Source organism: Lepidochelys kempii, chromosome 25, assembly GCF_965140265.1.
Source record: "Lepidochelys kempii isolate rLepKem1 chromosome 25, rLepKem1.hap2, whole genome shotgun sequence".
Lineage (NCBI taxonomy): Eukaryota > Metazoa > Chordata > Testudines > Cheloniidae > Lepidochelys > Lepidochelys kempii.
The window spans coordinates 4,814,911-4,835,218 of NC_133280.1; the positions used below are offsets into that span (position 1 = coordinate 4,814,911).

Genomic DNA, 20,308 nt, shown 5'->3' on the forward strand with positions numbered 1-20,308 from the left:
CCCGGGGGCGCCGCTTTCGGCCACGATCACTCGGAACATTTTCAAACTCAGCGTCCTCCAAGATTGGGTCTGGGCCTCCGAGAGCTTCCCCCGAGAGCCCCCGAGAGCCCCCGAGAGCCCCCTGCAGGCCGCCCGAGCCCCAGAGGACGGCAGGCCACGGGCTGCGGCGGGTAAAGCTGGGACTGCCCAGAGCAAGTGGCACCCGAAGGGCTCTGGGAGGCCCTGGCGCTCAGGCTGTGCCCAGCCCTGGGCAACGGGGACGCATCGAGCCCTCTGAAAAGCTGGAGGTGACTCTCTGGGCAGAGCACGGGGCGGCTCAGGGCGGCTGGAGAGAAAGGCTGAGGTGGAGTCAGGGCAGCACGGGAGGAAGTGGGCCAAGCAGTAAGGGGGTGGGGGGACCAGCATGCAAATAAGCTGCCCATGGATGAAACTGCTCCATAGCTAGGGCTTTACTCAGAGCAGACTCTTCCAGCCCCTGGCTGTCCCGGGGAGTGGCTGGCTGGCTGCTTATTCCAGCAGTTTGTTAACATCTTGGGTCACCCCTCAATGAACAAACATCAAAGCTGGGGCATTCCAAGGGTCCTCAGTCCCTAGTGCCCCTGGTCACATAAGCAGTGGTGGGAAAAGGTTAGCTCCAGCAGGCGCAGACGTCCTGATCAGTGCGTGGCTAATGCAAGAGAATATTGGGTCAGCTGGATTCAGCATTTCGGTTAAAGGTATTGGGTCCTTTGTGGTTCTTCTCTGTACAGAGACCTCCTCTTTAGCATCCCAACTATGCATATAAAATCATAAAATCATAGAATCTCAGGGTTGGAAGAGACCTCAGGAGGTGTCTAGTTCAAACCCCTGCTCAAAGCAGGACCAACCCCAACTAAATCATCCCAGCCAGGGCTTTGTCAAGCCGGGCCTTAAAAACCTCTAAGGAAGGAGATTCCACCACCTCCCTAGTTAACCCATTCCAGTGCTTCACCACCCTCCGAGTGAAATAGTTTCTTAATATCCAATCTAGACCTCCCCCTCTGCAACTTGAGACCATTGCTCCTTGTTCTGTCATCTGCCACCACTGAGAACAGCCGAGCTCCATCCTCTTTGGAACCTCCCTTCAGGTAGTTGAAAGCTGCTATCAAATCCCCCCTCACTCTTCTCTTCTGCAGACTAAATAACCCCCCGTTCCCTCAGCCTCTCCTCATAAGTCATGTGCCTCAGGCCCCTAATAATTTTTGTTGCCCTCTGCTGGACTCTCTCCAATTTGTCCACATCCTTTCTGTAGTGTGGGGCCCAAAACTGGACGCAATACTCCAGATGTGGCCTCACCAGTGCCAAATAGAGGGGAATAATCACTTCCCTCGATCTGCTGGCAATGCTCCTAGTAATACAGCCCAGTATGCCATTGGCCTTCTTGGCAACAAGGGCACACTGCTGACTCATATCCAGTTTCTCGTCCACTGTAACCCCCAGGTCCTTTTCTGAAGAACTGCTGCCTAGCCAATCGGTCCCCAGCCTGTTGCAGTGCATGGGATTCTTCCTTCCTACGTGCAGGACTCTGCACTTGTCCTTGTTGAACCTCATCAGATTTCTTTTGGCCCAATCCTCCAATTTGTCTAGGTCACTCTGGACCCCATCCCTACCCTCCAGCGTATCTACCTTTCCCCACAGCTTAGTGTCATCTGCTAACTTGCTGATGGGGGTCTATCTTAGCTGTCACCACTCACAAAAGAGATCTTGGAGTCACTGTGGCTATTTCTCTGAAAGCATCCACTCAATGTGTAGTCAAAAAAGCGAACAGAATGTTGGGAATCATTAGGAAAGGGATAGATAATAAGAGAGACAATATCATACTGCCTCTATATATATCCATGATACGCCCACATCGTGCACACACTGCGTGCAGATGTGGTCGTCCCATCTCAAAAAAGATACATTGGAATTGGAAAAGGTACAGGAAAGGGCAACAACAATGATATGGAAAATGGTATGGAACAGCTTCCGTATGAGAAGAGATTAATAAGACTGGGACTTTTCAGCTTGGAAAAGAGACGACTAAGGGGGGAGATGAGAGAGGTCTATAAAATCATGACTGGTGTGGAGAAAGTAAATAAGGAAGTGTTATTTTCTCCTCCTCATAACACAAGAACTAGGGGTCACCAAACGAAATTAAAAGGCAGCAGGTTTAAAACAAACAAAAGGAAGTATAACTTCACACAATGCACAGTCAACCTGTGGAACTCTTTGCCAGAGGATGTTGGGAGGGCCAAGAATATAACAGGGCTCAAAAAGGAATTAGATAAATTCGTGGAGGACAGGTCCATCAATGATGAATAGTCAGGATGGGCAGGGATGGTGTCCCTAGCCTCTGTTTGCCAGAAGCTGGGAATGAGCAACAGGGGATGGATCACTTGATGATTCCCTGTTCTGTTCATTCCGGGTCTGTATCTCCCGGGCTGTACCTTCCAGGACTGATCAGGGGAGAGGGGGCCTCTGAGAGGAAGACATTACTGTGCACATACCTTGGGCAAAAGGTCACTTGTTTCGTCTGACTTGGCCCACAGACAATGCTGTAGCCGTTAACTGCACTATCCCTTCCATTAAACCGGCTCAGCTCTGGGCACACACTGGGACTCCGCAGAAGCCTGTCGTCTGAGGCCTGATCGGAATTTTCCCACGCTCCCTATTGCCAGACAGGAGCTGTGAAATGAATTGGATCAAGGTGGAATTCTCCAGCCAAACATCCGCCGGCCCCGTGCTGCACAAGCCCTGGCTCCTGGTATGTGATTCACCTGTCTACAGGAGATGGGCACATTTCCACTGGGAAATCCCACAGGTTAGCAGTGGGGGACGCGGGGCATCAGAAGCACTGGGTGTCTTGCTAAAGGATCTGCTGTAGCTCACCTGTAAGACATGAGCCGCCTGCAGGAAATCACTGGGCAAAGTTCCCTGGCCTGTGCTATGCCAGGTGGTCAGACTAGATGATCAGGCAGGTCCCTTCTGACCTTGAAATATAACCCTCTCAGCACACCCTGCATGGTGCACCTGGGTTCCCCACCCAATAGCCCTGTGGCTCCTCTGCCTGGCGGGGGATGGTATTTCACTGCAAGGCTTCATCTCTGAGTAGCCCAGCTCCTCAAACCAGGGCCCTGGCTCCCAAAACTCGGCCCCACCTCAGCTGGGCCACAGGTTTGTGTGTTCCTGTGCTGCCACCTAGAGCCTGCCCAGTGCAATGTGGTGGGCGGTGCCGGCCTGACCCAGAGCCCAGCCTGCAAACCACAGGGCGGGTGGAGAAGGGGAATCCTGGAGCCATGAAGAGAGTACTTAGAACAGGAAACCCAGGCCAGCTGGGTCGCGGCAGGGATCGCTGATGGGGACAAGCAGGCCAGATTGCCAGCCTAAGACAAAGCTACAGGGGAGATTTTCCTGCGTGCTGTTCATTTCTGGGTGCACCAAACAAGCCGGTATGTACACATTTATCTTGGGCGATGCACTTTGCCCAGTGCCAGTCCCCCAGGCTGAGCTCCGTGCTGCACTATCCCGTGCAGGTCTCAGGAACCCAGTGCAAACGCTTCCAGCTAAGTGCTCTTAATAGCCCCTTGTTTGCTAAGTGGCTTTGCCTCCTTCCTGACTCTGAGAAAGTGCTTTTGTTTAAAACAAATGAAGAGGCTGCCTGGCCTTGTTCCCCCCAACGGCTGGGGTGGGGGGTGGGGTCTCAGACATGCCTCCTGGTTCACTGGGTTTAGGTTTGGTACCAGCTCTGTGGGAACGCTTTTGTGGGAGCCCCTTGTTAAAAGCTTGGCAGCATGTCCCTGAGCAAATGCCACGATAGCATCTAGCTGCATACCCAGCTGGTTTCCTCAGTCACATTCCTGTAACCCGGGGCTTCTGGTTTCCATTCCTGGCTCTGCCCGGCTGATGCCTCTCTGGGTCTCAGTACCCCCAGCTGTGAAATGGGGAGAATGACACTGCTCACCCGTCCCATGGGAGTGGCTGAATGGGAAGCCCCTTGAAACTCTTGGATCAAAGGTGCTAGCCACGGGGCGAAGGATTCTCACTGATAAATCAGTTCGCACTGGGGGTGGTAGAAGCTCTGGGCCTGTTTTTCAGCGGTGCTGATTCAACACAGTTAGCGCACGGGAGCTTGTCTCCCTCGACCCTGCCCTAGCAACGCCAGCACCCTCCCAGCCGAGAGAGATGCTCAGGCAGTCAAACGCTGGGGTTTTGGTGCTGAGTGTCCCAGGTTCAATCCTTGCTAATGACCCCATTCCTGTCTCTGTCTGTACTCAGCCGTGGTTTGTCCATGGATGCTGCAGGGGCTGAGCACCTCTGAGAATTGGGCATCCTGTCTCCAGCCCTGACTCCCCTCCAGAAAAGATCATGGATACTATAGTCCTAACATCTTATTACGAGGGGTCTACCAAATTCACGGCCGTGAAAATCATGTTACGCATCGTGAAATCTGGTCTCCGGCCACCCAGCTCTGAAGGCAGAGTGGAGAGCGGTGGCGGCTGCTGGCTGGATGCCCAAATCTGAAGGCAGCAGGGGTGGCTCTGAGGGAGGGGGCTATAGCCACCCAACATTTGCCTTAGCCCTCCGTCCCCCACAGAGCCACCCCTCCCAACACAAAGGTCACACGTGGCTCAACACTTCTCTGCTGCTGCTGCTGGTGGCACTGTCCTCAGAGCTGGGTGCCCAGCTAGCAGGGCCGCTCTCCAGCTGCCCGGCGCCCGTCCCGTGTCCCTGCCCGCTGGGGCCCGCCGCCCAGGGAAGGTGGAGGGTCTGAGGCTCCTCACAGCAGCACGGACTGACCCGGGCTCCTGGGCCCCCCAGTTGCTGCTCACTGAGGGCTCTGTGGGGGCTGCAAGGAGCCGAGAAGCTGCTGCAGCCCCGAAGCCCCAAGCAAGAGGAAGAGGAGATGGGGAGAGTATCTCAGCCGCCCCGCCTGGCTCCAGCTTCTGGCCTCCAACCTTGCCACCAATACCTGACCCTGCCAGAGCAGATTCCATCCCCAGATCTCAAAGCGCTTTACATTTGACATGGGGAAATCAAGGCACAGGGGAGGAAGGGATTTGTACAGCAAGTCAGGGGCAGAGGCAGGAATAGAACCAGGAGTCCTCCCCTGCTGAGCCAGCTGTTGTATGGTCACGAGCTGGGAGACAGGCCTTGCCCCACAGAGCTTGTGGTTTAAATTGGAAGGCTCACCCCCAATTTAAAGATGGGAAACTGAGGCCCAGAGAAATGTGGTGATTCGCTCAAGATCAAACAGGCAGTCTGTAGCAGAGGAACAAATTGAGAGTCCCTAAGTTCTAGGCCGTGCTCGCCAGGGCACACCGCCCAGGGCAGGTGGAGGGTGCAGGGCTCCCCACAATAGCCTGGACTGTCCCCCCTTTCTCCCTTGCACACCTTTCTCCCTCTTCTCCCGCCACGTCTTGCCCCTCCCCTCTCCAAGCAGTAAAATGCAGCATTCTCTGGTGTCTTCCCTGCACTGTCTCCCATGACCCTCCCGCTCACCCTTTTTCCGGGGAGACAGCCTCTCAGTGGCCCTCGGAGCACCACCTGTTACCAGTTCATCCGGGAGTGGGGTCATTAGCACAGCTAAGGGAACAAGCAGCCAAACACTAGTTTAATTTTCCGCTGGCTCACACAGCTCATTATTTGTCTGCGGTCTTTCCCTGCAGAAAGCATCTGGCCATTTCCTACGAAGGGGCTGGCGGGGGGGAGGGGGTGTGTGGCAGGGGAGGGAGAGATTCTGGGCTACGGACATTCTCTGGCTAAAAGGAGAGGCTGGCAAAGTGCCCCAGTGTCAGGTGGGTGAGGGGAAAGAAAGAGAAATCTTCAGGAAAGAATTTGGGAGCGCCAGAGCAGATTCCATCCCTAGATCTCAAAGCGCTTTACATTTGACATGGGGAAATCGAGGCAAGGGGGGAGGAAGGGATTTGTACAGCAAGTCAGGGGCAGAGCAAGACTCGAATCAGGAGTCCTTCCCCGCTGCTCCTGCCCTTTCCAGCCAGGCTACGTTCACAGCGTCTGTTGCATTCCTCTCTCAGGAGGGCCTAGTAAAAGAGGGGTGTGAGCACAGACCCACGCTTAGGCTAGTCCAGTGCCCTGCCTCTGTCATACGAGCACAGATCAATGATCTGTCTACTCCGGCATCCTGCCTCCTCGGGTCCCGGCATAGACCAGTGGTCCATCTACACTGCTCTCCCCTCTCCCCCTTCACCAGGACTCACAGTCAGCTGGCACATCCTGGGGCGGTTGCCAGCCCCTCTTTCCTGCCAGCACCATATTCTCCGGAATCTAAAGTTTTCATCTGAAGGCAAAACTCAGTCTCTAGGCTGCACCACAAGGAACAGTGGCTGGGAGAGGTGTGAACCAGCCCCTTCATCTGCCCACTGCTGACATTTAACTATTTCCCTGCTCATCAGAGCCTTTCAGAAAGGAGAGGGAGGGGCAGTTAGGAGGATCTGCCCAGTCTAGTGTGCGGGACAGCTCCTTACGGCACCCTGGGCGAGGGGGCTTCCGAGACACCACTCCTTCCCCATTTCCCAGTCAAGGAGCCTCGCAGAGCTGGGTGTAACTGAGACCCCACCCGCACCCCCTCGAAGTGGGGCTAATGGAACGGATCCGAAAATGCAGGGGTGGGAGGGGTGTGGAAAATGTCAACTTTCCATCCAGCACCAGAATATTTTCCAGCCAAAGCTCCAAAGGTGGGGGTGGTTTTTCGATGAAAAGTCGGGATTGCCCCCCAGGAGGCTAATGCCTTCTGCCAAAATTGAGTCAAAAACCCACTTTTCTGTCATATAATATTAACTGAAAAGTCATTGGCCAGCCCCAGTCACCAGAAGCCCAGGCGAGCCCGGGGCCTCTGGCCCGGCTCGTGGGGAGCTGAGCTCGGAGAGCCAGGGGGACAGCACACAGCCCTGAAGGGGTCAGAGCTTATTCCATGGGCACAGCTTGGAAGCCCAGAGCCACGTTTGTTCCCAGTCTGGCCCCGGCCCTGCAGACCCCCAGACTGTCCATCGTGGCATTCGGCCTCTGGCCATTTCTTGCAGGTTGCTTGTGTCCAGCGATTCCATGATCCTGCCCCTACCACGTGGGGTGAGACAAATGACCCAGCGACTTCCGCCCTCAGGAATCGGGGCCTGCTCTCCTGGGAGTCTGACCAGTGCAATGGCCTCTAGCTGGCTGCCTGTTGGCTACACTGCCCGACTGGTGGGAAGAGTCTCAGAAGCATTTACTGCACTAGGTCCGGTGCCCGCTGACTCCCAGCCCTGCTCCTGGCTGGCCCCAGCTTTGCCTCACTCCAGGTAACCTGGCTCTGACCCTCGGCTCTGATTCCTGAATTTGGCTCTGACCCTAGTTCTGACCCTTAGCTCTGATTCTGGCTTGCTGCCTTTGGCTCTGGCACCTGCCCTCCGACTCCAGCTCTGACCCTGGGGTCATGTTCCTGGTTACTGATTCCTGCTCCAACCACTAGGCATGACTGCCCACGTACCGTCTCTGACACCCGTACCTTTTCTGCAGTGGTGGGCAGCAGCAGGTTCTGATGGGCATGATGTAAAAACCACCGCCGTGCTCCTAATTGTCCAAGACTCCTCTAGAGTGGGCGTGTGCACCATGTTATTATTAGCTAACATTTACACAGCCATAGCACCTACGATCACAACCGGGTTGGACCCATTGTGCTAGGCGCTGTACAAACATATCATGAAGGATGATGCCTGCACCATAGACCTTACAATAACGCTGCCTTACACCCCTCTTCCAGCTGCTGTACAGAAGACATTCTACTCGGGGACTCCACCACACAGCCACAGCAAACAACTTGAAGGGCAATTTCACAAAAGCCCTGAATTACAGACTCCTTTCCTTAGTGAATCAGAGACAATCTCAGCTGGGGGCATGAGCATGGGGAGAACATAGAGACTCCATGTTCCAACAGATACCAGCAGCCTCTGTCTGCTTCTGGGCGATGACTGTCGAGAGGTGGACAGGAAACATTTTTCCCATCCCAGGGAAATTTCTGAAATGTCAAGAAATTTCCCATCCCGAACCGAATAGCTGAAAACACTGTCAGTCTGGGCCAATCCAGCTGTTTTATTTCAATCACTTGGAAATCGATATTGACCTTTTTATCGTTAAAAATTATTTAAACTGGAAATTAACTTACACTGGAAACCCCCAAATTGTTTCATATTGAAAAATGGAAAATGTTATTTTGAAACTGTCCTGCTTTGACAATTTCAAGACTTTTTTTTTTCAGATTTGCTTCCAAATGGGAAATTCATCAAACCCAACCCTTCCCTGCACAAAGCGTCGCTTTTGGCAAATCGGCAAAAACGTTTCATTGAAAACTTCCTGACCGGCTCTCCTAAGATGCTGCGTAGGAGGGGCCATTGTGTGTGAGCAAAATCCCAGCCCACCTGCCTTTCTCCCATCTCCCCGCTGTATCTTAAAGCCTTTTGATCGTGGTTTAATTAGATGCCTGCGGAACTGGCTTCTTTAATGCAAAGTTGCTCAAAGGTTAAAAGTCCAAGCAGCCAGACAGCCTCTCATTTCCTCAGCCCTACTCACTACCCTCTGGGGTCCTGGAGGCTGGGGACAGACTCCGTGACAAGGAGGGGCACAGGGCTGTATTTTGAGCAATGAACAGCCCTCCAGGTGTAGGGCCTATGGAGGGAGTAGAGTCCAGGGCTCCTGTGCTACTGACCCTCCCCCAGGCCCCGAGGCTGGGCCTCCTGCTGAATGGACCCCTCAGAGTGGATCAGAAGAGAGAGATTCCTCCTGCCCTTGCTCACCCCGACCTTTTCTCTCTCTGAGCCCAGCCTTAGGCTCCGGGATGGGGCCCTGGCTGACAGCTCTGCTCCTCACCCTGAGCAAAACTCGCTCCCATCAGGGGAAAGCTCTTCTGGGTGGGAGACGCAGTGTTCTCAGGGGCCGGTTCCAGGATCATCCCAAACGTCCCCAGAGCCAGGCAGGCTCCTCCAGCCAGCCTTCTCCAACATAAACACACAGAGCAGCGTGGACATGTTAAAAATAATAATCCCTCCAAAGCAAACATTCCCGGCCCCTTCCCCCGCCGTGGGTCACCCCCTGGGGAGAGGATGTGAGAGAGGTGAGTCACATTTAGTGCACAAGGGGAGGATGCTCAGATAGTGCAGGCGGAGGGCAGGATAAGAACCTGTAAAGCACAGAATAGAATGGCCCTGTCAAATTGACACCTGGGGCAATTTAGAAACCACCTAAATGAAATCATGTCTGAGGCTCAAATCCAGCCCTCCAACCTCAGCACCCCTGGGGCTCTGGTGCAGTTTGCAGCTGCACTTGTGTGGCTCAGGTCCACCCCTCCAATAGGTGGCTGAAGCTGGTACCTCGGGGCCAGACTAGCAGCCCAGGGTGGCCCAGCGTTGCCTGAGTCCTGGGAATCGCCTTCAGGCTGGCACCAGCTACAAATATCCTGCCGACACTGAGGAGGTCAAGGGAGAGTCGAATCCAGGAGAGGCTGGGATTTGGGGGCTGATGGTGGTCTCATTGACGGCTGGTGCTCTCCCTGGTCTGATTGGAGCATCCATCTCTCTTCTCACACTGGAAGCTCCTTGGGGCAGGGACTGTCCATCTCTATGTTATATGTGTTGGCTTGTGTGTTTATGTGTGTGTTCTTCCTGTGCACTTTCCCAGCTCTGCGCAGGTAGCTGGCTCAGCAGACCTCAATAGTCCTACCCAGTGTGGTTACGTGCTGGAGGCTGGAATGATTTGAGGTCTGGAACACCTGCCTTACAGCGAGAGACCAAAGACGTTCAATGTAGTTCACTTATCCCAGTGGTTCTCAAACTTTTGTACTGGTGACCCCTTTCACACAGCAAGCCTCCCAGTGCGACCCCCCTCCCTTATAAATTAAAACCACTTTTTTATATATATTAACACCATTATAAATGCTGGACACAGTGGGGTTTGGGGTGGAGGCTGACAGCTCACAACTCCCCATGTAATAACCTCGCAACCCCCTGAGAGGTCCTGATTTATCCAAAAGATACCATCAGATTAGGCCTGAATAGAGACTGGGAGTGGTTGGGTCATTACAAAACCTAAACTTAATTTCCCCCATACTAATTTCCCCCTACTGTTACTCACACCTTCTTGTCAACTGTCTGTAATGGGCCACTCTCTTACCACTTCAAAAGTTATTTTTCCTCCCTTGGTATCCTGCTGTTAATTGATTTATCTTGTTAGACTGACCTCACACTTGGTAAAGCAACCCCCTCCTTTCATGTCTTTATACCTGCGCCTGTATTTTCACTCCATGCATCTGATGAAGTGGGTTCTAGCCCACGAAAGCTTATGCCCAAATACATGTATTTTAAAGAATCCTTATTGAGGTTACAGGGACAAACCATCCCGATGTGTAGAAAGAATAGTAAATACGGCAGGCGACCAGGTTGGCTTAACAGTGATATCCTTGCTGATCTTAAACACAAAAAAGAGGCTTACAAGAAGTGGAAGATTGGACAGATGACCAGGGATGAGTATATAAATATTGCTCGGGCATGTAGGAATGAAATCAGGAAGGCTAAATCACACCTGGAGTTGCAGCTAGCGAGGGATGTTAACAGTAACAAGAAGAGTTTCTTCAGGTATGTTGGCAACAAGAAGAAAGCCAAGGAAAGTGTGGGCCCCTTACTGAATGATGGAGGCAACCTAGTGACAGAGGATGTGGAAAAAGCTAATGTACTCAATGCTTTTTTTGCCTCTGTCTTCACAAACAAGGTCAGCTCCCAGACTGCTGCGCTGGGCATCACAGCATGGGGAGGAGGTGGCCAGCCCGCTGTGAAGGAAGAAGTGGTTCAGGACTATTTAGAAAAACTGGACGTGCACAAGTCCATGGGGCTGGATGCGCTGCATCCAAGTGTGCTAAAGGAGTTGGCAGATGTGATTGCAGAGCCATTGGCCATTATCTTTGAAAACTCATGGTGATCAGGGGGAAGTCCCTGAAGACTGGAAAAAGGCTAATGTAGTGCCCATCTTTAAAAAAGGGAAGAAGGAGGATCCTGGGAACTACAGGCCAGTCAGCCTCACCTCAGTCCCCGGAAAAATCATGGAGCAGGTCCTCAAGGAAGCTATCCTGAAGCACTTACATGAGAGGAAAGTGATCAGGAACAGTCAGCATGGATTCACCAAAGTCATGCCTGACTAACCTAATTGCCTTCTATGATGAGATAACTAGTTCTGTGGATGAAGGGAAAGCAGTGGACGTGTTATTCCTTGACTTTAGCAAAGCTTTTGACACAGTCTCCCACAGTATTCTTGTCAGCAAGTTAAAGAAGTATGGGCTGGATGGATGCACTACAAGGTGGGTAGAAAGTTGGCTAGATTGTCGGGCTCAACGGGTAGTGATCAATGGATCCATGTCTAGTTGGCAGCCGGTGTCAAGTGGAGTGCCCCAGGGGTCAGTCCTGGGGCCGGTTTTGTTCAATATCTTCATAAATGATCTGGAGGATGGTGTGGTTTGCACCCTCAGCAAGGTTTGCGGGTGACACTAAACTGGGAGGAGTGGTAGATACGCTGGAGGGTAGGGATAGGATACAGAGGGACCTAGACAAATTGGAGGATTGGGCCAAAAGAAATCTGATGAGGTTCAACAAGGACAAGTGCAGAGTCCTGCACTTAGGACGGAAGAGTCCCATGCACGGCTACAGACTAGGGACCGAGTGGCTCGGCAGCAGTTCTGCAGAGAAGGACCTAGGGGTGACAGTGGACGAGAAGCTGGATATGAGTCAACAGTGTGCCCTTGTTGCCAAGAAGGCCAATGGCATTTTGGGATGTATAAGTAGGGGCATTGCCAGCAGATTGAGGGACGTGATCGTTCCCCTCTATTGGACATTGGTGAGGCCTCATCTGGAGTACTGTGTCCAGTTTTGGGCCCCACACTACAAGAAGGATGTGGAGAAATTGGAGAGAGTCCAGCGGAGGGCAACAAAAATGATTAGGGGTCTGGAACACATGACTTATGAGGAGAGGCTGAGGGAACTGGGATTGTTTAGTTTGTAGAAGAGAAGAATGAGGGGGGATTTGATAGCTGCTTTCAACTACCTGAAAGGTGGTTCCAAAGAGGATGGATCTAGACTATTCTCAGTGACAGCAGATGACAGGACAAGGAGCAATGGTCTCAAGTTGCAGTGGGGGAGATTTAGGTTGGATATTAGGAAAAACTTTTTCACTAGGAGGGTGGTGAAACACTGGAATGCGTTACCTAGGGAGGTGGTGGAATCTCCTTCCTTAGAAGGTTTTAAGGTCAGGCTTGACAAAGCCCTGGCTGGGATGATTTAGTTGGGATTGGTCCTGCTCTGGGCAGGGGGTTGGACTAGATGGCCTCCAGAGGTCCCTTCCAACTCTGATATTCTATGATTCTATGTGTTAGTCTCTAAGGTGCCACCAGGCCTCCTCGTTCTTTATCCAAAAGAAGATGAAGAGCTGACTGAACCCTGGGGGAGACCAGTCCTTCTGGAGGAAGGACGTTTCTCCAGGCAGGGGGCTCTTCACTCTCGCAGACAAAGGCAGAGCAAGAACCAACAGCTGGAAGCTGAAGTGAGATGGATTCAGACTGGAAACAAGCTTCTATCTTTTTAAAGTGTCTTGGATTAACTTTTGGAACACACCTGGGAGATGGGGGACGGAGCTGGAGGGGGACGGAGCTGGAGGGGGACGGAGCTGGAGGGGGACGGAGCTGGTGAGGGACGGAGCTGGAGGGGAATGGAGCAGAGGGCCAGAGCTGGAGGGGGACAGAGCTGGTGGAGGATGGAGCTGGAGGGGGACGGAGCTGGAGCTGGAGCGGGACGGAGCTGGTGAGGGATGGAGGTGGACGGACATTTTTGGTTGAAATGATTTTTCAGTGAAAAATGCCATTTTCTTCAAAAGCAAAACATTTAGGAAAACATGTCAAGTTCGACAACATTTCATTTCTGGGGGGTGGGAGGGGAATGAAACAAAACATTTTGATAATGTTGAAAAGTCCTGTTTGGACATTTTCAGAACAGACTGTTTTGTTTCAAACCTTTTTTTAAACACAATTCATTGATTTATATACTTAAAAAAACCTTTAAAAGGTTAAAAACAGAATATCAGTGTTGGACGGGACCTCAGGAGATCATCTAGTCCAACCCCCTGCTCAAAGCAGGACCAATCCCCAATTTTTGCCCCAGATCCCTAAATGGCCCCCTCAAGGATTGAACTCACAACCCTGGGTTTAACAGGCCAATGCTCAAACCACTGAGCTATCCCTCCCCCCCAAATGCAATGGTTCCATTTTATTGAAGCAAAATGCTTTGATTGACCCAAATGGAAATTTGTATTGCAATTTCATTTTGCAAAAAATTTAGATTTTTTGGGGGGTTCATTTTCATTCCCTTTCAGAATGGATTTTTTTTAGTCATGGAATTTCCCACAAAATGGAAAATCCAAATTCTCCATCACTTGAAATCTTTAAAACAAACTGAATGTCAAATATTGTCTAGCTCAACCATAAGATGTGGGCTTACTGAAGGAATGGCTGGGTGATAATAATCTGCCCTATGCTATGCTTGCAGGAGCTCACAACAACTCCTTCTGGCTTTATAGTCTATGAATCAATGAACAGTTAAGCTGGTTTAATAATTCATCGCGAAAAATATTCCTTGTAGATTCTGGCACTTTTACCATGGAATAACCTTCTCAGCTCTGGCTGCACTGTCCGAGTGACTGAGCTCCATTCCTCTCCCTGAGTCCTTGTCAGTTAATTGTAGACTCTCTACTGTCAAGTCTGGATATTACCTGTCTGGAGAGCAGATTGCACCTCACTGAAGATGGCTGAAAACTAAACATCTATTTTGGTAAAAAAAAAAAATTCGAAATCTCTTCTTGAACATATTCTTGGGACTGGATCCACTTTTTTATTTTCTTCAAATGTTTTTTAAAATGTTGCCAGAATGGTCATATCGCCATTTTTGGCAAATGCAGAATTTCTATCACCATTTCAATAATGTTTTAAATATTTTATAGAAAGAAAAGCGATGCATTTTTTGCTGAAAACCAAAAAAAAACAAACAAACCATCAGCAGCACAGATAAGGTTTTGGAAAAATTATTTTCAAACCATGGATCATTTTTTTAGCAATGTTAAGTAGCTCAACAGCGAGACAACGGGTCAAGCAGGAGTCGCTTTGCCTCCAGCACGTTTATGAGTCCAGGGACTCGCCTGCTTGGAGCACTGCGTCAGTTCCACGTGCAGCGTGATCTTAAACTGACCTATCAAATTGGCGGAAAAGGTTCCGTGTAGTGTAAGTCGATTAGGAAGAGGTTTAAGGTCATATGACATATGCTGCTCTGTAATTAAACCAGTGCCAGGCAAAGCCTAAGAGAAGATGGCGGGATGTCCGACTGCACATGTACTTAGCTCCTTCTAATTATCGCTTTCTGGGAGTCTGAATTTCAAATCTGCGTGCCTGTAAGGGACACCCATGTTCTGCAGCGGGAGGCTTGAACTACCCCCTGGGTGCAGAGGAATGGGCCTCAGGGTAAACCAGGAGTAACTCCGCTGAAATTGATGGAGTGACTCCACCTCTACACCAGTGTAACTGAGATCAGACTCCAACCCTGGGCACGCACACATAGCTGGGCCAGGCCTTCTGGGCAGGGTCTGTGGCGGGGGTGCTGGCCTGGCACTGGATCTGTCAGGGAGGTCTGTCTATCTAGCTCCCTCCTGCCCCCACTCACGCTTCCATCTAGCAGGGAAACGAGGCCAACTTCAAAACACCTCGCGATAAATAAATCATGCAGCCCCATGCGCCTCCCCTTCAACCAATCACTAACCCTCAAAGCAAAACCCCAGAGCACCCCTGCTCTGCCTTTGGCTCTTTGCTCCAGCAAACCTCTCGGCTTACGACCACCGGCGGTTTGCAGCACCTTCAGCTCTTCCTCTGCCACCAGGATCTAAACCCTGCTGCTGCAGCGGCTCTGGGTCCGTTGCGGAGTGAGCTGGTTTGGAATTTCATTGCGCTGCACAAACCAGGGCGAGAAAGATCAAAGGAAAACAGCCCATCTCAGAAGAACTTCATGAGCAAGCCAAGGAGTTGCTAAGCAGCCGAGCGAGGGCTCCGGTTTTGTCTCTGCAGGTGGGTATCCGAGTATTTATTTAATCAGTACCAGCATGTGCAGCTTGGCTCCAAAGCTGAATCCAGTCAGATGCTGCGGCTGGATTATTATTACCACCCACACCCCCTTGGCATGGCATCCCTTGTAATGCTGCACCCGGGGAATAGACCCTAGGACCTCCTGGTCCTCGAAGCCAGTGCTGCAGGGCCCCACCAGTGGTTGAATGCTCTCTGGGCCTGTTTCCCCCTCACCCATTGTCTATTTAGGCTGTAAGATCTATGGGGCAGGGCTTGTCTCTCTCTACATGTATGTGCAGCACCTAGGAGAAAGTGCCTTTGATTCCTAGATTCCTGCCTCAAGCCCATAACTGCCGGTTGAGCGAGAGTGTCAGTTTTAGACACGGACATTCAACCCTGATTTACGGACCCCAAGAGATGGAGAATCCACTGCTTCTTTTCCAAATGGACATCAGGCGCTAGGAAACTGCAATGAGAATGTCACCCAGCAGGGGGCGCTGATTTCACTAACCGGCTTCTCAGCTGATCTAGTTCCATCCTTCTAACTTTCTGGAGTGGACAAGGAGTCAGTAGGTCCTACTGCAATGTGGAAGTATCAGCGATAAAGTGTAAGGCGACCCAGCTGACCCCATTCTGATCTCATTCACACTGGTGTCATTTCAGAGTAACGTCTCTGAGTTCAGCGGAGTTATTCTGGATCCACAGCAGCGTCCAGCATCCACTGGTCTAGAGATTGCAGCAGATCAGCCCTGTAGCAAGAGACACAGGAGTTAGCTGCTTACACTGGTGTGGGGCTGTGGCTTTTTCTCCTTATCTTTCCTGGCATTTTGAATTGCTTCAAAACTGATAACTCCCTTGGACCATCAATAAGAGCTGACTCCATGCTTGTGGGCTGATATTGCCGGATGGGGCCAGCGCATCTCTTGGCAGGGCATCCCCCATGTCACATGGCATTCTGGTTTGAAGAGCCAGTGACACATTCGTACTTGGATCTCCACTTACTGCATCGAAAAAAGGGAAACGATCGACGAGGCCTTGCTGCGATTTGGGATCCGGCTCCCTGCACCAGCCGCTGGAGCTTTGCTCTGGGGACTTCTTGTCATGAGACAATTCAGGTGTATTTTTAGCCTGGGAATTCATAGCTATCTACAGGATCATTAATTCTCTTCTTCATCAGGCAAGCCATCACTCACTGTATCGCTGGCAGAGAGATATGCCGCAGAAGCTGTACATAGCACTGGTGAATGATCCAAAAGCCTACAGCCAAGCACTTCTGAACGCTGGGAGACTTTGGACTCCAAACCTGGCTTCTGATGCAGACGGAGCAATGATTATTATTAATGCTGCGGTTTCACCTATGGGCCAGCCGAGTGTACGGCCCCATTGCACTAGGCATTGTAGAAGCATAGGGTACATCTGCACTGCAAAAAACACCCCTTGGCACCAAGTCTCAGAGCTCGGGTCTGCTGACTTGGGCTCTCAGGCTCATGGGGCTCATGCTACAGACATGGCTAAAAATAGCCCTGGAGATGGTGGGCTTGAGCCCCACCCTTCTCACTGGGTTTCGGAGCCCGGGCTGCAGCCCGATGGGGAATGGCTGCATGGCTATTTTTAGCCCCATACCCTGAGCCATGTGATTTTTTTTCCTCTTTTTCCCCCTCCATGTTTGGCCAGTTCGATGCATGAGAGCAAACAGCAGGGCTTGCAGTTAAGGCAAATTGGGGGCCTGATGTTGAACTCAGTTACTACAGCATGAATCTGGAATAGTGCCATTGAAATGAATGGGATTACACCAGATTTACACCGGACTAACTGAGCTGACAAAGCTGGCCCTGGATATCCTGGTTCAAGTCCCAGGCCTGAGACAGAATTCCTGCTGGAGTTTGGGCAAGGAATTTAGGGCCAGATTTGCGAGAGGTGTTGCCATGACTTGGCTAAAAAGGGCGGTGGCGTTAGAATATGTTAATGAGCAGGTTCTAACCCACATTTAACATTAGAGGAGGTAAAACCTCGGTGGGACTGTGGCCCACTGGTGCATGCTATTCACAGCTTTGTCCACTGGAGTCTTCGGAGATGCTGTTTAGATGCTCGCTAATGCTTTCTGCGGACCCCGCCTTTTATCCAAGCCTCTGCAGCCCCTTGGGCTCCCATTGTTCTCAGTGGCCTGGGGGAGGGGACAATTCACTATTGTTCTCAGCTGGTAGCAGAGTTCTTTCAAAAATCTGACCATCTCTCCATGCCTCAGTTTCCCATGGGTTACATTGGAAAATTACCCCTTCCCCTGACTTCTCTCTCCTGCATATTTAAGGGTGGATTGCCACCCACTCTCGGTATCTATGTTGGCATTGCGTTGACCGAACTACACCAACCGTGACTCTGCGCGGCTCCTGGGGGTGGAGTTATTCAGTTCCATAGGTTCCAACGTAAGCGGCCTTGCATCGCCCTGACTATAGTGTAAAGCAGACCTCAGGCTGTGCACCCTTTGGTGCAGGCTCCTGCTCTGTGTTTGTACAGCACCTAGCACCCTGGGGCCTTGATCACGATGGGGACCGCTAGTGCTGCTGTAATTCCAACAATGACCAGGAGTGTCCATGTGTGTGAATGACAAAGGGAAGTGTCTATCCTGGAGCTTTATGATGCTATTATGGGGGAGTTATAGACTTCCTAGAACTGAGGCCTGAGTCTTCCTCCTTTTACCCCAGCTTCATGCTGATGCAACACCGCTGATTTCAAGGGATCAGGCCCCTTGTGACCAAATCAGGAGAGGGCCGGGTCTCTGGCATCTCAGGTCTTGCTACTCCACTCCAGCCTTCTAACAGCCTGCAAAGCACTATGGGACTCCTGCCTGTCCTGGAGTGAACCATTGTCCTCCTCTCTCGGTCCGGAAGGTCACTGCCACCCCCTAGCTCAGGATGATGAATGAATCTCCCCACTGGGAGAGGAAGCCCAGCTGGGAGAGGTTGCGTGGGCTGCGTGAAAGGGCCCAGTTTTCTTGCTGTGAAATCCCTGCACCGATCCCTCTGGGTCCAATGTGGCAGACGTGGGCGTTGCCCAGAGAGTCAGCATGCATCAGGGATTAGCTAATGGGCACCTATTGTTCCCAGCAGAGGCTGAGCGAGGGCAGAACAAGCCCGGTCTTGAAGGGGCTAATGTTAGCATCCACGCAAATCTCACTGCGGCCTGGGCAGCTGCAAAGAGAAAACAGAGTAGGGCTGGGGGAGGACACCAGCTGCAGCGTGTCGAGCATTCTTGGTCTCGCAGCCAAAGCTCTGCAGCCTGAATTATTATTAATTTTCGGGGGCCCCAGCCACAGTCCAGTACCCCACTGTGCTAGGCGCTGTACACACATGGAACACACAGACACGCCCTGCCCCAAAAAGATCACCAGGTGAGTTCCTTTCTCTGAGCAGGCACAGTCTTTGCTCTGCACCTCCACATGGTCACATGCCTCATGCCTGCACCAGGGCACGTGTGGTTGCCCGGTCATTCCTTGGCCCGGGACAGCACCTGTCCTGTTGGCCAGGGATGATGTGGACATCACATGGTCCCCTGGACTGAGACCAGCAGCCGTTTCCTAGCGGGGCCCACCAAATACTCTCTGGGTGGGAATGGCTTTCAGTCAGACTGGATTTGAACTGACAGCTGACATTCAAGGCCCTCCGCTGGTGTAAATCAGCACAGCTCTGCTGACTCCAGGGATGATCTGGCCCTGGGATATTAAAAGGCCCCTCAGCCATGACCATTGCTGGAGCCATTCTCTTTCTTCTTCTTCTAGGAATGTTAGACACTTTCATTCAGAGAGGTTAAGACCAGAAAGGTCCGCTAGATTGTCTAGTCTGATGTCCTGTATAGCACGGACCAGAGAATTTGACCCAATTAGCCCTGGACTGAGCCCAGTGTTTGGCTAAAGTGTCTGTCAGAAAGGCTGCCAGTCTGGGTGTGAAGAGATAGAGAATCTGCCCCTTCCCTCGGGAGTTTGTTCCAATGGCTAATCACCTGCACTGTTCCAAATCTTGCCCTATTTCTAATCTGAATTTAACTTCTTTCTTTACTGAGACTGAGAACAAACGAGCCCGGCTCAGAGACTTCCATTTGATTGTTGATGGGGGTGGCCAATTTCTGGTGCTCTGGGAGTTCTGGTTAGGTAGGAATGATCTCAGATCATGTTTTCCACACCGCATCCAGAGAGATTTCCTAGCTCCGGTGTATTGGCAAGTGAGAGCAACAGTATCCATGCAAAAAGGATCAGCAGCCAGGTACATGCCTTGGAATTATACGGCTTTCACAATCATTGTAAAGTGACTTCTGGCAGCCCGCTCTGAGTCCTGGGCTTGACTCACAGGCCCCCACTTTAAAGAGGGGATTCCCCAGATTGCAGCTCCAGATCCCATTTCCCTAAACTTGGGGAAGAGGGTGAAACCCAGCTCTGTTCTGCAGGGCAACAGTTTCAAGGATCTAGTATGGTCTTGAAAGCCAAGCAAGCCAGGGGGGGTTTCATTGACAGCATGAAAGCACAGAGCTGAGGCTTTGCTCGAGGCTCTAGCTAAGGCTCTCGAGAGCTGGTTTCAAGCCACAGCCTAGCCACGGATTCCATGCATGCGTTGCTTCATTTTACCCTCTGCTTGAGTCCCCCCATGTCTCAGCTGGGCCCTGCCCCCGGGGGGAAGAGGGGGCCGAGAGGGTAAGATCCATGAGGTATTGCACTCTAATCAGATGCTGCTGTAGATCAATAGCTCGGCAACTGGTTGCCTAGACAGGCTGTTGGATTATAGGCTATTCATCCCTCCTTTCCTCGAAAACAGACAGTTACCAGCTTTGCAGCTGCGCGGAGCTGTGTGCGGGAAGGGTCATAAAAATAAGTTTATTTAAAAACAAACAAACCCCCAGACAACTAGTTAAACTTCCCAAAACTTTCACAGCACACGGACAATTCTTAACCCAGTCCCCTGGGCCAGGGATTTTTTAAAATTGTTTCTCAACATTTCGGGTTTCCTTGACCCTCCCTTCCCCCAGTGGAATCGCTGGTTCCCCATCGCCCTGCAGCTTGGGCTGCCATTTACCTCCGTGCAAAGTGGATGTAAAACACACAGAGATGCTCCAGAGGAAGGCGTAAGAATCCGACGCTGGGTAGACGTGGGATAACCTGCCCCCAGGGAGTCTCTTCCTAACACCAAGATCCTG

At 51.6% G+C, this 20,308-nt stretch overlaps 1 long non-coding RNA gene across 1 annotated transcript; it reads left to right on the forward strand.

The window, feature by feature from the left end:
• The first annotated feature begins 2,591 nt into the window (after positions 1-2,591).
• Positions 2,592-8,455, forward strand: LOC140903231 (uncharacterized). Its single transcript, XR_012156190.1, has 3 exons — positions 2,592-2,764; positions 7,041-7,295; positions 8,252-8,455. It is a non-coding gene; the product is annotated as an uncharacterized lncRNA (long non-coding RNA).
• The last annotated feature ends 11,853 nt before the right edge of the window (positions 8,456-20,308 follow it).